At 44.5% G+C, this 6,272-nt stretch overlaps 1 long non-coding RNA gene across 1 annotated transcript; it reads right to left on the bottom strand.

Annotated features, from left to right (window-relative positions):
* Nucleotides 1-5,622: 5,622 nt before the first annotated feature.
* On the bottom strand, nt 5,623-6,225 carry LOC111926950 (uncharacterized). Its single transcript, XR_002863298.2, has 2 exons — nt 6,138-6,225; nt 5,623-5,946 (listed from the first exon to the last, which is right to left on the bottom strand). It is a non-coding gene; the product is annotated as an uncharacterized LOC111926950 (long non-coding RNA).
* Nucleotides 6,226-6,272: the final 47 nt, after the last annotated feature.

Here is a 6,272-nt window from a genome sequence, read left to right as displayed (position 1 = left end):
TCCTCTACCCTGTCACTTTAAACCAGAAGTTTGTTATGTATATCATGATCCACATGTCATGATGGGGGCGATGGTTCAGTGGGCACTGAGGGGCAGACTGGGAGAGGAATCCCTCAGGTCTTCAGACAAGAGTTGTACAACTCTTTAATGCATTTTATTATATTACATTTGTGTCAGCAGCCCTGTCCTGACAGTGGGATTTGTATTTTGATTTGGATTTCCCTCTTGCTGAGACCCTAAATGACAGCAACAAGAATCTTTCAGTAAGGCACTATGAGGCTGTGGCCTGAGCTGGTGGAACAAGGGAGTAGTTGAACAGGACGGGAAGTTCTCTAAGGCTAAAGGTCTACAGTTTAAACCACACTGTTTCTGCCAGGTTTATCTCAGTACTATCCATATAATTAGTACCACTCAGGAAAAACCTCTCTTGACTTTCTGAATCTAGCTATACTGTCATTTGGCCTGGAGTGTGACAAGGATAACTGTGTGTTTATGCAGCTTTTGATGATGACTTCTTGGGAAGTTATTTGCAAAGATGGAAAAACCCTAACTCCTCCTGTTAATTGGAATAGTCTAGATGCCAGAAATTTTGTGACTGACTAGACAGAAACTTGTACAACTGGACCTATACAATAAGAAGTATCAACTATTATCATCTGCTGATAAATAGGAATTTGCACCATTAAAATACCAGCCAAGAATCAGCTCCTATGAGAGTGGAAGGCAGAGATGAGTGCAGAGGTAGAATTGCTGGCAGTGGGGTGGATACATCTGCAGTGTAATCCTTTCCTTTCTCCTGACCCCGTTTTAGCAACTCCCTTGTCAGACTCCAAACACTGGAGTGTTTGGAGTGCCCCTCTGAAATGAACCTGAATCCAACTGAAATCTTTGTTTGGGCTTTTCTTACCTTCTGCATTGGTTTGAGAAGGGCTGCAAGGAGAGCCCTGAGAAACAGCCACAGTGAGCCTTGCCCAGTCCAGTGCCAGCTTTACTCCAGATGAAGAGGTCTGGAGCTGGTAATCCAGATCATCCATGCAAAATGAATTCCATGCATATGAGCCTGTCATTATAGGCTCCTACCACGTAACTTCAGCTGCCTAGCATTGAACACCCAGCAGGCAAAAGCCCCGTTGGAGGTGCTGTGTCTCCCGTTGACTCAGCAGGATGACAAACCTCCTCACGGGTGCCTGCAGCCAGCCTGGTCATGCTCCCCCTCCCACTGTGCCAATCCCTCCCTAGGCAGTTTTCCATATACAGCAGGCAACTCACATGCTACATATACATCACTCCTGGTGCCTGCTGCTATCCTACAGACAATTACAAAATAGTCACTTGGAAATGGCAGAGCTTGTTAAAGAGACAGCCTGCTAAATCTTGGGATACAACCCTTCTTTTTCCTTTGCTTTCTTCTTTCCATTTGTCTTCTCAGCTGCTCTTGTCCAGCATTTGGCACTGCTGTAAAAGTTGTTGTGCCAAAGGATTAAAAAAAATAAGATAACCTTCTCCTGTGTTTTATATAGGTCCATTCATAAAGACCTGAACTTTCTGTCCTGCAACAGCAAAGAGTTAATATCCCTGAGATATTCTACTGTTCTACATCTGTAAAATAGAAGCCAAAGCAAGCCTAAAAGAATTTAGTATGGAAAACATATTCCAGCTTCAATGACACACTGGGGTTTTGTTTAGGTTTCTTTATTACGATGAGTCACAGTATGTAAACTTCACATGCAGTTACTGAAGTCATGTGTCTGCCTTATTTTAGCTTTGAAAACAGCAGCAAAGCCAACATCCTTTGCTGCCTTTGAGACTTGAGAAGTTCTGAAAGCCAATAATGTTATGGTCCCCTTGTAAGCACTGTGCTGCTTTTTCACCCTTTGGCTAGAAAATAAAGGGGATGATTGTCCAGGTGGGTCTTCTCCACTTTAGGTGCTCCTTTTAGCACCCTGGCATTGATAATGCTGGCTGGACTCTGCAATGGAGGGATCCCCATTTGGGATGGTCTGACAAAAGGATGTCTCATTCCCTGTCTCTCCTGCCTCTGGCAGAAGTGAGCCACGCACAGGTGAAATCAGCAGAGTTGTTAGTGCTGGAAGTTCCACTGCTACTTTCACTACTGGAGTTGCTCCAACCAGAAGTCCAGTTAGGGTGAGTGGAGTCCAAAAGCAGCTCCCCACCCCTCTCCCTACCTTTCAACAAGGCCCTGCAGAAGGCTTAAGCTAAGCAGAGAGATTCCCACTGTCCCTATTCCCCAGGTGAGTCTGGCACAGTGCAGCTCTCCAGTCCCGCTCACAGAGAGCCAGCAGATTCCCCTGGCTCAGTGAGTGCAGTGCCCATTCTTGCAGGTATAAAAGGGCAGCATGCAGTCATCTATATAAAGAATGTTCTTCAGATGGGTTATGTATAAACTGCCTGATGGCAAGGGTATCAAATGAAGGTCGAACATCAGAGACCTTTAGGCTATTACGAAATATGACTCATGGATTAGTTAACTGCCTGTCAGATTTTCCATTATGAAATTTAACCACAGCCCATATCTGCACAGCAGCAACACCTGTAGAAGTGCAAACAAACAAGTGGTTATATATGCACTCGCACTGAAATGGGTCAGCAGATGTGCTATGGTATCAAAAGAACCTTTTTCCTTATTAATGAGTTATTAGCTAAGGAACAAAAATGAGAGAAGGGGCAAAAAATGCCGTGGGAGTAAAAATAAACATTGTTCTGAAGTTCTTATTTGCCAAAGAATCTGTAAGATAAATCTTTACAGTTCAACTGTATCAGATGAATCAACATAAAAATTCCCCTCTGCAGAATATCATTATTACAGCCATGATGAATATCTGTGCTTCCTAATCCAAACATTTGCTTTTCATGAGTGAAGTCAAAAAGCAATGATTCCTGTTCTAGACTATTTGGACACTAAACTAAAAAAGAAAAATATAATAAATTTTATTTCTGAAAATCAGTGAAAATATTCAGCCACTTGGTGGAAGACCCTCATTATTCTCTCAGGTGGTTGTTTGGAGGTGGCTGTAAATTCAGAAAGGCAGAAGATGTGCTCTGAAGTTTCACCATGGGAAGTGGGGCTTTTGACCTGTGTGTCACTGGTTTGACTCCACAGGTGAGAGAGATTCAGCTCACCTAATTTTAGATGTCTGCAGTGTCTATCAATACATCTGAGCCTGTTGCCCTGTAGGCAATTCAAAGATATGTCTTATCTGATCTATTTTAAATATCTACCTTAGGATGAGATGATTAATAACCTCAGTGTCTTTTTCTTGCTACGGCTATATCAGGGGCCTGAGGTGACTGGTGTGGCTGGAGAGCCTTCCATGTGGCCAGAGATGAACCCTGCATGGATGCTCTGCCCCCACAAGGCCGGTAGGTTATGTGAAATGAGCTGGTTAACACAGCTCCTTGCTATTGCAATGCTTTGTCCGTATCACAAAGCCACCACCACCTCTGGCACAAATGAATGCTAGCAGGCTGAAACAGCCTAGAGGCTACTGATTAAAGAGGAAACCTGAACCACTTTGATGGATTTCATCATTACATCCTTTTCTTGCCTCTAGAGATGTTCCAGATCACAAGGCAGGCATGGAGTTCTCACTCCTCCTACCACTGTGGCATCTAATCTGTGAAGACATAAGTCTCCATTTCCATGCCTGTCAGTCCAGCTCATTTCATAAACACTACATTCATTTAAATGCTAAACTGCTGCCCTACAAGAAGTTCAGAAGACATAAACTGTAAGGCACAATGAAAAACAATTCAGTCTCAAGAAGCAAAGTCTGAAGAGGGGCAAAATAGTAGCACACAAATACATAAAATGCATGCATCCTCTGTAAAGAGGAAGGAAATAAACTATTCTTCCTGTCTACTATGAAGACTGAAGTTACTCCACAGTGAGGTGACATACAACAAGCTGCACAGCCACTTCTCACAGCTGAACAGCAGCATTTTTCTGTCTTTTATACAATGGGGAAGCCACCATCAGCTGCTGTCTCACAGAGAGGCAGCAGCAGCTCCTACCTCACTGCAGGCACTGAGCTGCCTGCCTCGGAAAAGGGTGGGAGGGTTACAGCTCCACCATGTCCGTGGGTGTCTGAAAGGAGCCGGGAACCCTTCGCTCACTAAGCAGCTTTTCAGTCTCAGCATGAAGCAGGAGTTCCTTCCTCACAGCTGAGGAGCAGTAGCTCTGGTGATGTGACAGCATCCTGGGGCCCTGCCCCTTAGGAGAAGCCAGTCAGGGTTTGGGAGCCCCTCCCCAGTTTGGGGATGCAGTTGGTATTCTGGAGATCCAGTCTGATGAGCATCCAACAGAGTGGATGGATATATTTAGTCTTAAGGCATGGACTAGATGTCTCCAAAACCCTTTATCTTTAATTATTTAAGTGGAAAGGTTGCAATAAGTACACTGAAGCCTGAGCTAAGCCTCTTACAAAGGAGTGGGCCAGAGCTCCAGCTGTGTGACCTGCACTGGTGACCAAAATCAGCAAGAAGGATAGGATGGCCTTTGAAGATCCATCTAGAAAAAGAGAGACTTTTCTCCTGACAGTAGATTTTTAAATAAAACCTGCCTTTCAGATGGCAGGTTCTTTCTCTCCTGCCATCGGAAAGATTATGCTTCTGGGTCCTCTTTACTACTCCTTGTTCCTCTATAGGAAATACTGCTCCAGCATGGCATAAACAAGGTAGAAAACATTAGGAGAGATGAGGGTGAGGGGAGAAGGGGAAGAAAGTGATTTGATTTAATTAAAATAAAAACAGAAACAAAACAGGTTTTGCTCAGCCACATTCATATTCTCACACTCACAAGAGCAGCCATTGGCATCAGGCCAGCATGTTTAAACCATTTAACCAAAAATCCAGGCAACATGAAGTTTGTGCCTAGCTAATGGGTCCAGGATCTGTGTGGTGTGATAGAGAACACAAGGGACACAAGCTCTGAAGACCTGGGTTGGCTTATTCTTGGATTGGTGACTATGTTCAGGGTTTGGATATCTTTTCGTAGCTCTTTGGAACTGTCAGTATCTCCACCTGTCTCAGCTCTGGCAGTCATCAGGACTAATCACGTTTCTTCCAGATCTGAATGCCCTGAGAGACAGGGGTCGATGCCCTGTGGTCTTGATGACCTGCTAACCTGGTGACATTAACTCAGGCCACCAACCTTTGTATTACACATCCCTAAACCACTCCCATTCCCCTGCTGCTGAACCTTCCCCTGCCAAGTGACAGAACCAACACTGCAGCAACGGCGAGGAAAATAGGAAGAGGGACTTTCTTCCAAAGACCAGAGTTGGGTTTGCTTCATGGGCTTCCTGATTTGTCCTTTCAGTTCCTGGCAGGGCTGTGGGAAGCTGGGGGTGTCCTCAGGACCCTGACAACCCCACAGGCATTTCTGAGCTGTCAGAGTCACCCTCTCACTTAATAAGGGGCATTCCTCAGGTGGCTGAGGCCACTCTCTTAATCCAAGCACTCCTGGCAGCTCCACCACATTGCACAACCATTATCTGCAAAGTTCAGGCCTTGCCAGGTGCTCACAGCTGGCAGCTGAAGTCAAACCCCTGCACACCAGAGGGGACAGCGCTGGCAAGTGGTATTTGATCAGTGACACTCTGAAGGGCTTCCAAAGAAGACTCTAATGTTACATTTATGTTACATAACATAAAAGTTACTCTTCGTATTTAGAAATGGTAGTTAGAACAGCCTTACAGAAATCAAAATGAGAAACATTAGTGCCTCCTTCAAAGTATAACTGATGCTGATTAATGAAGGAGCCATCTTGACTAGGTGCCTATTTTGATTTAGGCAATTACAAGCTTACTAGTTCAAACCAGTTCACAATGAGAATGTGAATCCAAGATTTACTGACGTGCCTCTTTCCTTTCTTCTTGCTGCAATGTCTCTCTTCTTTTGTCTTCATCTTCTCTTCTTTGGGCTTGCCTACAAGAGAAAGGCACACTCATAAAATTACAACCTACTTATAAACCAATAGTTAACTCCAGGCATTCATTTAAAGAGGGGCAGTAGATGGATACTCATGACTTTGATGTACTGAACAACATTATAGTGTAATTTTTTTTGGCAAAGGACTCAGTTTTTAATACCTACATGAACAGAGTAGAAGCAAATACCTTGCACAGAGGCAGCAGTCCCTACTTCTGTCCTGTGAGTGCTGTGGGTTGGTCTGTCCTGGTAGAAAAAGGCTGCAGTGGGCAAGAGCTGCTCCACAGCCCGAGCCAGGGCAGTGACAGCAGCAGTCACCTGGT

Source organism: Cyanistes caeruleus, chromosome 3 (genome assembly GCF_971803275.1).
Source record: "Cyanistes caeruleus chromosome 3, bCyaCae1.hap1.1, whole genome shotgun sequence".
NCBI lineage: Eukaryota > Metazoa > Chordata > Aves > Passeriformes > Paridae > Cyanistes > Cyanistes caeruleus.
Note: the sequence above shows the minus strand (reverse complement) of the source record. Positions and strands in the feature narration are given on the sequence as shown.